Below are 14726 nucleotides of genomic sequence, written 5' to 3'. Positions count from 1 at the left end.
AACTAGAGAAGAAATATATAGCTAGAAGCTTTGTCTGTAGCTTATATTCTTTTCTTAATTCGTAAAATAGTAAATAGTTATGATATCTTTACTTTTGGAAGTCTTTATGCCCCATTTGTAAAGATTTTTCCATATAGAAGTATGACTGAACTTAGAGCCAAACTGGTACCAGCCTTTGAGTTAGTGTTAGTTTACTGGTATCACCTTTTCTGGCTTTAGATAGAAGTGTAGTTAGGTATTCACTCTGCCCATTACTCATTGCACAAGTAAGTGGATTCTTTCTTGAAAGATAAGAAGAAAGAATATTGATAACACCCATTTTACAAAATCTCTCTACTTCTTGCTTACCTTGAGTTGATACAAGGAACGGTGAGAAGGGGGAGCCTTCCTTTTAAAGTAGGAGAGACTCTATCTCACATGTTGTGGCCGATCATCCTATTTTGCGACTTGATTTTACCCAAAACTGTCAGTTGCAAAATATCCACCCAACATATTCGATCTAATTTAGAGCGTAATCGGAGTTGTCAATCAAGAGATATGGCCATTTTAGTATCCAAAAAGTGAAACTTTTTGATGCAATAGCATGAATTAAAAATATCATGTTATATTTTTAATTTGACATTCACTTTATGTTATATTTTTAAGTTGAGTTTACTATTTCATTTTTCACTTAAGTGATTATATTAACTATAATGTTCAATTTAATTTTTAGCATTTAAATCAAGTGCTCTAGTAAATATTACTTTTTAAATGATATTTACATGTTATATTATTAATATGATATGTAAATATAATTTATATCCCACTTAAGTAATATTTTAATGAATTTAAATTGATATGTGCTTATTAAATCACTTAATGTCATCAAAAGTGGACATTTTATATGTCATTACACATAAAATTCATCAAAAGTGGACTTTTTACATGTCATTGCATATAAAATTCATCTTAGAAACATAAACCCATCAAAAGTGAACCTTTTTCATGTCTTTGCATGTAAAAGTCAATAAAAGTGGACCTTTCCGATGGCATTGCATATAACTCACTTGAAATGTGCAATGACATCAAAAAGGTGAGTTTTATAACTTAAATATGCTATTGCATCTAAAATGTGAGTTTTCACTTAAAATATGCAATCACCCCAAAAAGGCAAGTTTTAAGCTAAATGCATATTTTAAAATATGCAATGTCTCCAAAAAAGGTACTATTTGCATCTTAGCACGTTTTTAATATATGCTATGGACACCAAAAGGTGAGTTTTGCACTAAAGTGTCATGTCCCCAATTTTTGCCCCTCTTTAGTGACAACGTTTCTAGCAAGGTTGGTCTATTATCTGGTTCCCATAGGCCAGTAGAGCATAGAGGGAAACAACCCAGGGGCTTTGAGAGTCATGCATGAGCTTCCCAAGTAGTTTGGAGTAGTAGACAATAGTTTTCTACAATTTAGGGGGGATTCCTAATTTGTAGGGATTGACTAGGAGTGGTCTAGGAGGCATTTGGAGACCTTGGCGAACGTTTTGGAGACTTAGAGTGCATCTCCTATTTTTTAGGAGGAACTCCCAGTACAGTGATAGTTCTCTCAGAGGTGCACACAGTAGGGGAGAGTCATTGGGAATCAATTTTGGTTGATTGGGGCAATCTCCTACTTTTTAGGAGCATCCCTAGATTTTACGGATGGACTGCCAGTTGACCCATCTTGTTCGGCATCAGTCACAAACAGGTGATAAGGTCAGATTCATGTTTGATTGGTCATTTTGGGACCATTTGGAAAATATTTTAATATATTTAAATATTTCCTAAGTTGGTGATTAAATAAATTAAATAAGGTTAAGTTTTAGCCACTTTGGAGTAATAAGGGGTTTTTTGGCCTCATGTGGATGTGCATCCTATGGTGTGATAGTTTGTTGGAAAGGTCTCAAAATTCTCTAAATCTTTCTCTTTGGTCTCAGGGCATTTCAGTGAATGAAATTCTATATATGAGGAAAAAGGTCATTTCTAGTAACATGACCACTTTAAAACAAGAAATTATAATATTTTCACTACACAACACCACTTGGAGACACTTAGGGTTCGATTTGCAATTGAGAGGGGGTTATAAGGAGATGGAAGCTTCATTCTAAGATCATCTTTTGCATATTGAAAAACTTGTTTTTGTGAATTGGCTCTGAGAGAGCAATTCTTCATTTGGGACGCAAACCCCAGGTTTTGGGTTGGCTGGGACGTAGCCCTCAGCAGTTATTGGCATTGGATTCTTCAAACAGTGTGCATTGCTATCAGGGATAGAGTACGCCATTCTTTATTGTGGATTCAGGTTGCAGATTTATGGTTTCAGCGTTGTAGATTGATTCTTTCAGTTGGGACGTGATTCCTTGCAATCTTAGGGCTGCCATTTGCAGCAGTTTGGCATCATTGTTGGATATAAGCTCCTTGGAACTGCATTGGATTTATTATTTGGCTTTATAAATCAAAAATCTGCCTGATTAGCAAGGGCATCCATCAGGGATCTTTCAGTGGTATCAGAGCCTACATCCTACCAGCCTGTAGGGTTTGTGAGAAATTGTTACAACAGATTTTGGCATTTGGGTATTGGATAAAAAGTTTTGATAATTCATTTCAGCATCTGGGTACTAGCTAAAAAATTTTGATAATTCATTTTGGAATCTGGGTACTGGAACAAAAGTTTTGATAATTCATATTAGCAGTACAGGGTCGATTTTTGCTCTAGCATGTTAGTTTCAGTTGGTCAGCATGGTAGTTCATTATGGCAAAATTGTTAAGAGATATAACCCTATGGAAAGAATGGGAACAATCACAACAAAAATTCAAGCTTCAATTGCAGCAGTTCAATGATTCCATGTCAAGGAAATTTGGACATGCTAGTGGATCATCATCTTCTTTTAGAAAGGATCCATTGCCACTAGACAGGAAAACGGAAGTAATTAGCATACTTGAGGAGTATAATACTCTTCCTCAATATGTTAGAGAGAACTTTCATTTCAAAGATTACATTGACATGCATCCAAAAATTTGTCATAAGGTTAAGCTTGCAAAAAAGGAATACCATGCCATAGTGGATGATATGTTTTCATGTGAGAAAGAAGATTTGTGTCAACCTATCCATGTTTATAACAAAAACACCATAATGGATTAGTCACTTGCAGGGTATGCAGAAGAAAGACATGAAGATGTGTTATCATTTGAGTTGCAGCCTATGAAAAACAAAAATCAGTCATCATGTGGGATTCCTAAAGAAGAAATAACTCTAGATCAGGAGGAGACACATAGCACACCATTGATTCATCAATTTGATCACAAAATGGAAGAGATTACAATCATGGATCAGTCCATTAGGGATGCTGAAAGCATGTCTCCAAAGTCTGATACCTATTCTAATTTTTGCAATAGTAGCTCTAGTCATGTGGTATCATCCATTTCACATGAAGGTAATCAGGTTGTTGAGTCTTCCTATGATGGCACTCAGGTTAAGAGTGTTGCACATGAGATTTATATTGTGGATTCAAACCACAAAGGTTTTGATTGTGTTTACCCCACCTTGGAAGATGTGAAAAAGGCTTAAGAGACGTGCAATGGATGGTCACATAGAGCTAAGAAGGCCAAGATGCTTGCTGCCCAAGAAAGACAACACTTACAAGAGGTCAAGGAAAGATGCAATCAGCTTGATAATGCAAGAAGACAAAGAGAGTCATACATTAGATCCTTATTTCTTCCAAGGGAAGAAAGTGAGGATGTTGAGCATACAAGGGAAGAGCTTCTTGAGGTAAGTCCACAAGAAGAGCATGTTGAGATGTGTGAAGAGGAAAAAAGTTATAATTTAGAAAACTCAGTTTGGTCTAGTTTGCATCATGAAGTTTATGACGTTCCTCTTTTAAAGAACCCCTTAAAGGCTCCAAACAATGATGATATTAGTTTCACACTTGATGGACCAGCCACAAGTGTTATTTTCATTTGTGTAGAATGGAACATTATTGATTCTAATTTGGTTAGTCATGCATCATCTACAATGGAAGGACAATTGTTAAGATCATATGAAACATCTTTTCTTAAAGAGATGATTAGGGAGACTAAGAGGCTTCTTACGAAGAAGATATTGCATTTTGATAATGTTTGGTTTGTTTGGCATACTACACCTTGGAGTTTGTTAGTAATGGAAAACATATCAGTTATGGAGATAGAGGTATGGATCAGATTTTGGGCAGCTAAGGCAGTTAATGGGACATGTTATATTCGTTTGAACACACCCCATGGACCTGCACCTTTAGAGGAGTCACCTACCTTGGGAGGAGAGGCAAGAGAAGACTACAAAAACATTGTGGAAAGGTATGAACATACTTTTGATTTTCTGACTTTGAACAGCAATTCTCTTTCATTTCATGAGTCAAATTTTGAACCTTGGGTTGGTTACATTCAAGTTGGGGTGTTCAAGTGCGAAGTTGATCCTTCCCTACCAAGAGTTGATGATATATTAAGTTGCATACCTAGTGGACCAACCACAAAGAGCCTGTCTTTGTTGAGAATTAGAAACATCTCTCATTCATTATTGTGTTTATCACCTCTTCCATATGATAGGGCAGCGATGTACCTTTTGATTGAAGATTCAAACTTTTTAAATATTACATTGGGCTTTCAAGATCAAAATATAAGGGACTTCGTTGGTTACATGGTTAAACAAAACGTTTATTTAACAACCTTTAATGAAGACACACTAAATTGTGGAAATATAGGTAAAGTTGCAGCAGCTGTTTGGAAGACTTGGAAAAGTATTCAACAAACTTTCTTTGCCGATGATTGGCTCATTTGTGAATTCCTAACAGCATTGGTTGTTAGTAGTAATTGTGGCTTCATTTGGAGTGAAGTTCTTAGTTGGTTAGATGAGGTATAGTTTCACAACAGCAACATAATGAGTATCAACATGCCAGAGGGATGTGTCAGTGCAAAGATTTGGGATCTTGGTATCAACATGTGTTGGGCATTTCTTCAGTGGATTCATGTTGAGTTGCTTCACTTTTGGTATACAGATGTTTACAGCAGAGTAGCGCAGTGGTTGGGTGGAGCAACATTTCTCAAATCGATATGGGATTCAAGAATTGATAATCCTACAATGTTGGGTACAAATGATACATGCTTTGGTTTTTCTCATGATGGCATACATACTTCATCTTCAAGTTTGTCATCTACATCCATTGATATGGCAGTGGTATCCTTGTTGTTTGGTGATTCCATAGTCTTCGATTCCTTATGGACTAATGGCTGTCCAAGCTGGAATCATTTACTACTTGACTTGGCATTGACCACATCCATGATTTAGTATGAGGGCATTGAGGAGTGTTTCTTTGGGACATTTGTTGTTTGGCATTGGTATGATGACGTCTATGATATCATTCGAGTTGCTGGTCAGAATTAGAGCAGCATTGTTAGGTGGTCATGTGGGTTGGAATACTGGTTTATGGGAGTTCACTTTCACACCTTGCTAGTCTGCTTCATTGTATGTATGTTTCATGGAGTGCGGTTGAGATACTTCTTCATCTCATTCAGTACATTTGGTATTTTGGTTTGGGATCCAGGCCCTGGTCTCATTGATACATTGGTGCTTCAGGGTCCTAATGAATTGCTTCACAACTTGTGGTTCACTAATATTTATATCAGAGTGACGAAGCGTCAGCATGGTGGTTCCCTTTTCAGGCGGATTTGGAATCCTGGAATCACTTGGATTTGCAGTTCAATAGTTGAGGATGTGGAAGCCAATGTAGGCTTACTAGAGTTTTCGCCTTTAGTGTTCCAATTTGGTTCTTTCAGAGAGCAATTCATTGAGGAGTTGACAGAGTTAGTACAATATTTGTTTGCTCTTCCTTCAGGGGGTTTTCATGAGTTTACTTGTTTGGGTGCAATGCAGGACAGTGTTTCTAGAAGATGGAACTACAAACCTTCCAGGATGGCTTGGGACCTTGGGATCATTCTTGGTTATGGTATGGACTTGCCTAATGTTTGTGGAGTTGGATTGACATTGCTTGAGGACAAGCAATCTTTGGGAAGAGAGGACTGTCATGTCCCCAATTTTTGCCCCTCCTTAGTGACAACATTTCTAGCAAGGTTGGTCTATTATCTGGTTCCCATAGGCCAGCAGAGCATAGAGGGAACCAACCCAGGGGCTTTGAGAGTCATGCATGAGCTTCCCAAGTGGTTTGGAGCAGTAGACAACAGTTTCCTACAATTTAAGAGTGATTCCTAATTTGTAGGGATTGACTAGGAGTGGTTTAGGAGGCATTTGGAGACCTCGGCGAACATTTTGGAGACTTAGAGTGCATCTCCTATTTTTTAGGAGAAACTCCCAGTACAGTGATAGTTCTCTCAGAGGTGCACACAGTAGGGAAGAGTCATTGGGACTCAATTTTGGTTGATTGGGGCAATCTCCTACTTTTTAGGAGCATCCCTAGATTTTAGGGATGGACTGCCAGTTGATCCATCTTGTTCGGCATCAGTCACAGACAGGTGACAAGCTCAGATTCATGTTTGATTAGTCATTTTGGGACCATTTGGGAAATATTTTAATATATTTAAATATTTCCTAAGTTGGTGATTAAATTAATTAAATAAGGTTAAATTTTAGCCATTTTGGAGTAATAAGGGGTTTTTTGGCCTCATGTAGATGTGTATCCTATGGTGTGATAGCTCATTGGAAAGGTCTCAAAATTCTCTAAATCTTTCTCTTTGGTCTCAGGGCATTTCAGTGAATGGAATTCTATCTATGAGAAAAAAGGTCATTTTCTAGTAACATGACCACTTTAAAATAATAAATTATAACATTTTCACTACACAACACCACTTGGAGACACTTAGGGTTCGATTTGCAATTGAGAGAGGGTTATAAGGAGATGGAAGCTTCATTCTAAGATCATTTTTTGCATATTTAAAAACTTGTTTTTGTGAATTGGCTTTGAGAGAGCAATTCTTCATCCAGGACGCAAACCCTAGGTTTTGGATTGGCTGGGACGTAGCCCTCAGCAGTTATTGGCATTGGATTCTTCAGATAGTGTGCGTTGCTATCAGGGATAGAGTACGCCATTCTTTATTGTGGATTCAGGTTGCAGATTTATGGTTTCAGCGTTGCAGATTGATTCTTTCAGTTGGAACGTGATTCCTTGCAGTCTTAGGGCTGCCATTTGCAGCAATTTGGCATCATTGTTGGATGTAAGCTCCTTGGAACTGCATTGGATTTATTATTTGGCTTTATAAATCAGAAATCTGTCTGATCAGCAAGGGCATCCATCAAGGATCTTTCATAAAGTTCATGTGTTTGCTCTTGAGAAACATGTTTTTGGAAGAACACATACAAAGAGCCTCCAAGAACCTATTTTTGAAGATTATGGTTGATTTATTTCATGATTTGTCACGAGATTTTCTCTACTAGGGTCGTTTTTGCCTATCCATGGGTTTTCAAGTAATGAAAATTGATTTATCTTGCTAAAAAAAATTATTTCAAACTCCTTTCAAGGGCACGTTTTTGGAAAAAAATTCAAAAAAATCTAGTTTTGGCCCAAAGAGGAATTGATTTGGCATTTTAAGTGTTTTACATTACATTGTAACTCACATTTTGGTATTTAATAGCCAAAACGTTTTTGTTGCTTGCCTTGGAGAACGTTTTTGGAGAAAAATGTCTCATGTGCATGCATTTATGAAAAACGTTGGGATTTTGAGCTATATTAGGGCATGTTTTGGGTATTGGCATGTAAAAATGACTCTTTTGCTGCTGTCTCCAATTTGAAATTGCAAAGTCTGAAAGAGTCCAAGTGTTTTTGAAGAAATTTTCAACTTTGGAACTTCTCTTTCCATCATTTTTGGCACTTAATCTTTATGTAAGTGGACATATTTTTTCTTGCTATTTAATTTGTGCTTATCTTGCTGATTTTATGCACATTATTGCTTGATGATTGCCACTTGTTGAAATTGATGCCATGGAAATTGCATTTTCCTTTAAAAATGATGAAATTGTTCATTTTCATGTTTTTGGTTTTTCCCCAAACTCCAAATTCGAAACTGCATGTTGAAGTGCTTTGCTTGTTGACATATTTGAGTCATTTGCCAAAGGTACATTTTTCTTTTGAAGTTTTTGTGTTTTCTATGCTTGCTTTTCGGTTTTCTTCACTTTGGAGAAGTTATAAGTTCTTTCCCACGAACTTGTTCTTGTTTCATTTCATGTGCAAGTATCATCACTTTCCATTTCCATCTTCCATGTCACAGCACTTCACATCTCATTCGACAAATGCGATTACATGTTTTTCATCTCATTCACCATCCGCACATGCATGTAATCTCATTTTTTTCTTCCATTTTCATTCATCTCACTTTCTGTACCCACTCGCACGTCACAATTACATGAAAATTCTTACGTGTAATCGCATGTCTAAAAACCATTTTTGACTTAAAGACACTTTTTAAAAGGTCAAAAATGTCATGTGCATGTTTTCCCATGTACTTTGACTTTACTTTTCCACCAAGACGATTATATTGTTCACTTCGCCTCAAGTTATATTGCATTCGTTCCTTCCATATGCACTTACACCTCTATGAGAAAATACATGTCATTTCACTTCCTTTTTCATTATGCATTTCATCTCATCCGTCAGCCGTACTTATGTGTAAGCTCCTCCTCCAACCACATTCCCATGTCATCTCACTTTTTGTTTCTCAATACATGTTGCATATACATGTAATCCACTTTCCGTGCAATGACATCTTGAAATCCCAAGTCACTTTTTAAAATTTAAGTCTTCATTCACACGCATTCCCATGCGTTTCACCTTCATGTTTCAAAGCATATCCATCCTTCCAAGTCTGAGTTTGGCCCTTTCCATCCAAAAACTATGCTTTCCAGTTCATTTACAGCCATTACATGTGTTCCATAGGTATTTATTCCATACTCTGAAAACCCACCCCTCATAGATTCATCAATGTAACTCAAATCTCAAAGCTTTCATGGATTCAATCCCATTGAAACTTTCATGTTGCAGCAAGTCAAGATATGTTAGGATTTCTATAAAGAATGAAGACATCTAGTAAAGAAGGTGCACTTCAAATCAAAGTGAGAATTCTTCTGGTCTCCATTTTTCCCAATGGTTGTCTGAGAACCTGAGTTTGTGTGGGAATGTGCCAAGCACTTTGTTTCAAAAAAGAAAAAAAGAAAAAAAAAAGGATAAATAAAAGAAGTTGCAGATGCTTGTAGGAAAGTTGTTTTGAATTTACATTCAAACACCATCGAAAAGTTTTTCAAAATGTCAGAGACTCCATAATGTGCCAATCTACAAAGGAGAATTCATGACAGCTTGAACGAAAAAAAGCTTGATCACATCAAGTTTTCAAATGACAACGGAAAATTCATCAAAGAGAATCATAGGCTATCAAAAGATGCAACACCATGTTATCAAAGTGAATGCAGTGACACAAAATACAAGAACTTCCAATCTTATGATCAATTGGGATTGCATTGCTAAGTACAAGGCCCTTCAAAACAATCCCTAGGCTTGTTTCCTTCTCTTCCGTCATCTTTCTTCTTCTTTCATGTTTTAAGTTGAAGAGGATGTATTACATGAAAATGTGTAATTGCATGTAATATGACTTACATGTATAATTACATGTAACACGAGTTGCATGTAACCCAATAATTTCTCTCATTAGTTAGATTGAGTCAAAGTTGGTTGAATTGCTCTTACTTTTTCCTCCATCTTTTTCTCAACTCCTGTGCCTATATAAAGGAGTGCCCCTCATTGTAAAGATCATCTGGTGTTGTATGCAAAAAAGATCTACCGCATTTGTACAAGCATAACTTTGATTGTGTAGTAGGAATTTGGGAGAAAACTAAATAAAAAAGAAGCAACTGGATTCAAAGCTTTGACTGGAAACAATTGTGATAGAGCAAATTAGAAGCTTTACTGTAATTTGTGTCTATTGTCTTTGATTCATGTTATTATTGTGTTTTCAAGAATAGAGCATAGCGATTTAAAAAGCAATCAAAACCGAAGCTTTGACTGGGAGTGGTTGTGGCAATACACAGACTAGGAGCTTTGACTGTAGCTTGTATTACCATCTCAAATCCACAAAAAATAGTTAGAATTCCCTACTTCTAGAAGTCTTTGTGCCCCAATGGTAGAAGTCATTCTTCTAGAATAGGTTAAAACAAGACTTAGAGCCAAACCGGTACACTTTTAGCTATGCTTTGAGTTAGTGTTAGTTTATCGGTATCACTGTTTCCAACTTTAGATTAAAAGTGTAGTTAGAGATTTCACCCTGCCCATTACTCTCTCCACGGGTAAGTGGATTCTTTTCTAAAAGTTAAGAGGAAAGAATATTGGTAACACCCTTTTATGAAAATCTTTCGACTTCTTTCTTACCTTGAGTTCATCCAAGGAATGGTGAGAAGGGGGAGCCTTCCCTTTAAGGTAGGAGAGACTTTGTCTCACATGCTAAGTCTAGTCATCCTATTTTGTGACTGAATTTTTACCCAAAACTGTCAGTTGCAAAATATCCACACAACAATGACCTCAAGATAAATATCGAAAAAGCAAACTTATCAACATTGGAAGGACCTCGAGTAATCATTACGCAGTCCTCAGTTCTAATGGTGAACACCTATTTTCAGCTCAACTTGATGCCTAAAGAGGAAGCAATCAAGTTCACAACACTCAATTTAAAAGAAGTGGTGCATGATTGGTGGCACCATGGATTGGTCACTCTCAGCCACAACCAAGTGACCTCTTACATTGAGTTCACTAAGAGACTCATTAACCATTTCCACAAGAAGGACCCTAAACTAAACTTCAAAGATTTGGGGCAGCTAAGACAAACAAGTACAATAGACAATTACATCACAGAGTTCCAAATGCTATTAGTAATGATCACGAACATCTTGGAGAGACGTTGGATCGTGTTATTCATGGATGGGCTGAGGGAACCCTTGAGAGGCAGGATCAAAGGACCCATGGACACGCAACAAAGCTATTAAAGGTGTGTGACATCATCACATCTTCCGAAATCAACATAGCTATTCCATACCTCCCCTATAGGAAGACAAAGTTAAGGAGATAATTCAGGAAAAGCCTCCGCAAGATGAAGATTCCTGACAAGCGCTTCGAGGGAAGAGACTTTGCTTCAGTTGAAAAAACCATGAAGATTGGGTCACCATTGTCTTGGCAAGGGAAAGACTCACTACATTGAGGTTGTGATGACCCCTTTTTACCCCTTTGACCTAAAGCCCAAAATTTGAGCATAGGTTAGGGAATCATCCAATAATTAGCAACCTATAACCTTCATTATTATTAAAGTGCTTGAGAAGATGAGTATTTAATTTAATTTATTGAGTTCATTTAGAAAATTCCTTATTATAGTACACAGACGACTTCCCTTCTCCTTGTTACGATCATCTTGATGGTAGAATGACGGTGCAGAGGGCGTGTGAAACAAGCTCCAAGCGGTTCCTTGGAGGATATCCATCAAGCGCTCGAAATTACTCCGTCTTTCCCTCCACCAACTCCCTATCTGAGATTACGTAATTTTGGACGAGTGATAGACCCTCTGTACTATAACCGGAATGCATTCTTAATGTTATCTAATCTTAAGAATATATCTTAATACAATATTCTTGTATTGCAATATTTGTTTATATGTCATATATTTATATCTTTTTCTGATGTATATATCACCATATATTATATACATTTTCAATAGCTTATAGCATATCATGTCGATCTTATATATTTCATAATATCCTTTAGGAATCTTCAATATTCAATAGATCAAAACGTCTATCTCTTACTTATTCATATATATATTCTACTATATTTCATAATAGCCTTGGGATATATTAATATCTATGTCTTTATATCTTTTCATATATATATATATATATATATTCCTTTATATTTCATGTCTAATTTAGAATGTTCTTTTATATCCTTCTATCCTTCTTGTTCAATATCTTTGCCTCATATTCCTCTTATCTTCAAATGAATGATTTACTCCTTTTAATGTCTTAGTGCATATCTTATATGTTTCTATGTATTATGCTTTGGTGCTAGTATGGAGGAGGGAATAAGGAACATATTCCTTATTATCTTCGGTGTTTGTTAAGTATTATTCTTCTATGCTTGGGTGTTATGTTTCAATTCATCTATTCTATGTCATACTTTGTTGCAATGTCTTATGTCCTATGTTTCATATCACCTATGATTGATTCATGACATATTGCTTAATAAAGGGATCAGTATGTGATACTCCTTATTTCTTACGCTCCACATTATGCTATGCTATGGTGCCTTGATAGTTTTCTACTTATGTTGTATACTCTATTTCTATGTTCAGTGCCCTCTTCCATGTTCAGCGGTACAAATTCCTTATTAATGTTAATTCTGTTAAAGATTATTGTATCCCTGTATTTCTTGATAATTATAAATGTTCTCAATGCTGATGAAAATGTCAGATTTTCTGATCTACAGAGTAATCGTGCCTAATGAGACCAATAACCGTATCGCTAACTATATGAAGAATCGGCGGGTCCAATACAAGTATGATCGCCTTTTCTGAGTTATCTTCTTATAATCTTGCAAGCAATCGGATTTGATCACGTAAGAGGAAATATAACCTATAGCTTTTCTAGAATGATCACCCTCTAACCATGCAACCTCTTGATGTCATCTCTGATTAGTTATTGATGCTCATGCATTCTTGGCTTATATTTATAATCTTTCCAATAAATATTGATATCTTTAAACCTTAAAGATTCCTTAATTATTAATTGGTAATTTAATCTCCAAACATAATTTAAGAATTATAAATGTTATACTCGTGCCTTACCTACGCTCGAGGATCTAATTGTTGTGTGAACTTTAATCTTTTTGTCTCGATCCAACCTTGAGGCTATGTAGCAGCGTCACTGTCTGCTCTACGTTAAACTATGTATCGTGATTCCTCTTGTTACTTCGTTCCACTCCCCCTTCGCCTTTTGCCTGAACACGTATCTTCCTCCCGTTTGGTGGAATATACTCTACATAAGCTTGGACAATTCAGGAGATCACTGTACATGGCCTGTTCTCCGTACCTTTCTGCCCGATGGTCTTCATACTATCCGCTATTTTTCCCTCACTTATATCTGCCTTGTGCTTAATCCTTCCCATTCCATCCTATATATCTTTGGCTGCGGGCAAGAAGGTGATTAAATACATCACCGTGGAGTCATGATCCATGGAGGGACGTGACTCCACAACATGTCGTCTCACCAACCTTTTAATGCATTCTTAATAAAGTGAATGATAATAGATTATTATAATAGACATTATTTTTTAAGACTATATATATATAGTATATAGTATATAATGTATACACGTAAAACTAATTTCTTTAACTTAGATATAATGATATATTATTACATAATAATAATGAATACACATAATAATAAGAGTATCGATTATTATTAAGTAATATTATTTAAGATTATAATAATGTTCAATCAAATTTATTCTTATATAAATTTGTTTTGCTTATTTGGTTATTAATTATTATAATATCATATTATTGATTGATGTTATCATATAATTATATTCTATATATATTTATATTAGACATATATCCATATGGGGTCATGACAGAGGTGTTACCTAGTTATGAAGAAGAAAGTCGAGTCTCTAAAGGGCGAGGTGAAAAACTAACAAGGTTGAGAGAATTGCCACCCTCGTGCAAAAGGAGGTTTCATTGCGACCCTCACTATGACAATTGAAAGTAGTATCTTCAAGGTACATGGCATATACTTCATGAAAAAAAAGTCAAAATCATGTTTGATAGTGGTGCCAAACTCAATTTCATCAATTCATCATTGGTTGCTAATAAGGCTTGGCATGCAATAGAGCATGGAGGATTTGAGGTTAAGGTTGTTGGAGGAAATTTGTTACCCTACACTCACGTGACCACAATTGAGCAATACCATGGAAAACTATACACTGACAGATGATTACTTTTCCATAAATCTAGTTGACATCGATATCATATTGAGCATCCAATGGACGAAGACCCTTGATCAATATAACCAAAGCTTCAAGAGGATTGACTTATAATTTGAGACAGATGACAAGGAGTTGCTAAGAGGAACGTCAAATAAAGAACCGATGGAAGATACAATCAAGAAGATGGAGGCAATTTTTAAACCAAATATGATCCCAAAATCTAACTTCAACATGGCAGAGGCAAAAAAAATGTTGTAGTCAATGCTATACCCCATTCCTTGAATGACTGGCTAGCTCATTTGTTGGTCGAGTGCTCCAAAAATGCTTTTGTATGTCAACTGATGGATGGCTATATATAAGATGATAGATACAAAGTGATTTATGATATCATTTACTACAGCGATAAGATCTACTTTGTGCCTAATTCCAAACTGAAGAAGTTGATCATAGAAGGTCTTCCAGAAGTAGATTTGCAATTGCTTGAGGGCAAACAATTTGGGGTACAAGAGGATTGTAATATCCCCATCACTAAATAAAAATAAAATAATTTTTTATTTGGGGTATGAGTTGATTTATATATATCTTGTGCCCTTCTTTTTTCTTGCCATACGCATAGGTGTTTGTCGTATCATGTGTCGGCACATTGTTTCTCTCTCATGATTGTTTCCTTCAACAGGGTATATATGTCTATTGAGTTAGTTGTAGGTATGCGACTTGGTTTTTA

General features: G+C 36.1%; 1 long non-coding RNA gene across 2 annotated transcripts in view; it reads left to right on the top strand.

Annotated features, from left to right (window-relative positions):
* LOC149555536 (uncharacterized) overlaps positions 1 to 14726 on the top strand; it is a 106929-nt gene that overhangs the window by 88321 nt on the left and 3882 nt on the right. The gene's annotated exons all lie outside the window — the stretch shown is intronic.

The sequence above is a fragment of the Cupressus sempervirens genome, chromosome 5 (genome assembly GCF_028749045.1).
Source record: "Cupressus sempervirens isolate cs-2001-9-10 chromosome 5, ASM2874904v1, whole genome shotgun sequence".
Classification (NCBI taxonomy): domain Eukaryota; kingdom Viridiplantae; phylum Streptophyta; class Pinopsida; order Cupressales; family Cupressaceae; genus Cupressus; species Cupressus sempervirens.
Note: the sequence above shows the minus strand (reverse complement) of the source record. Positions and strands in the feature narration are given on the sequence as shown.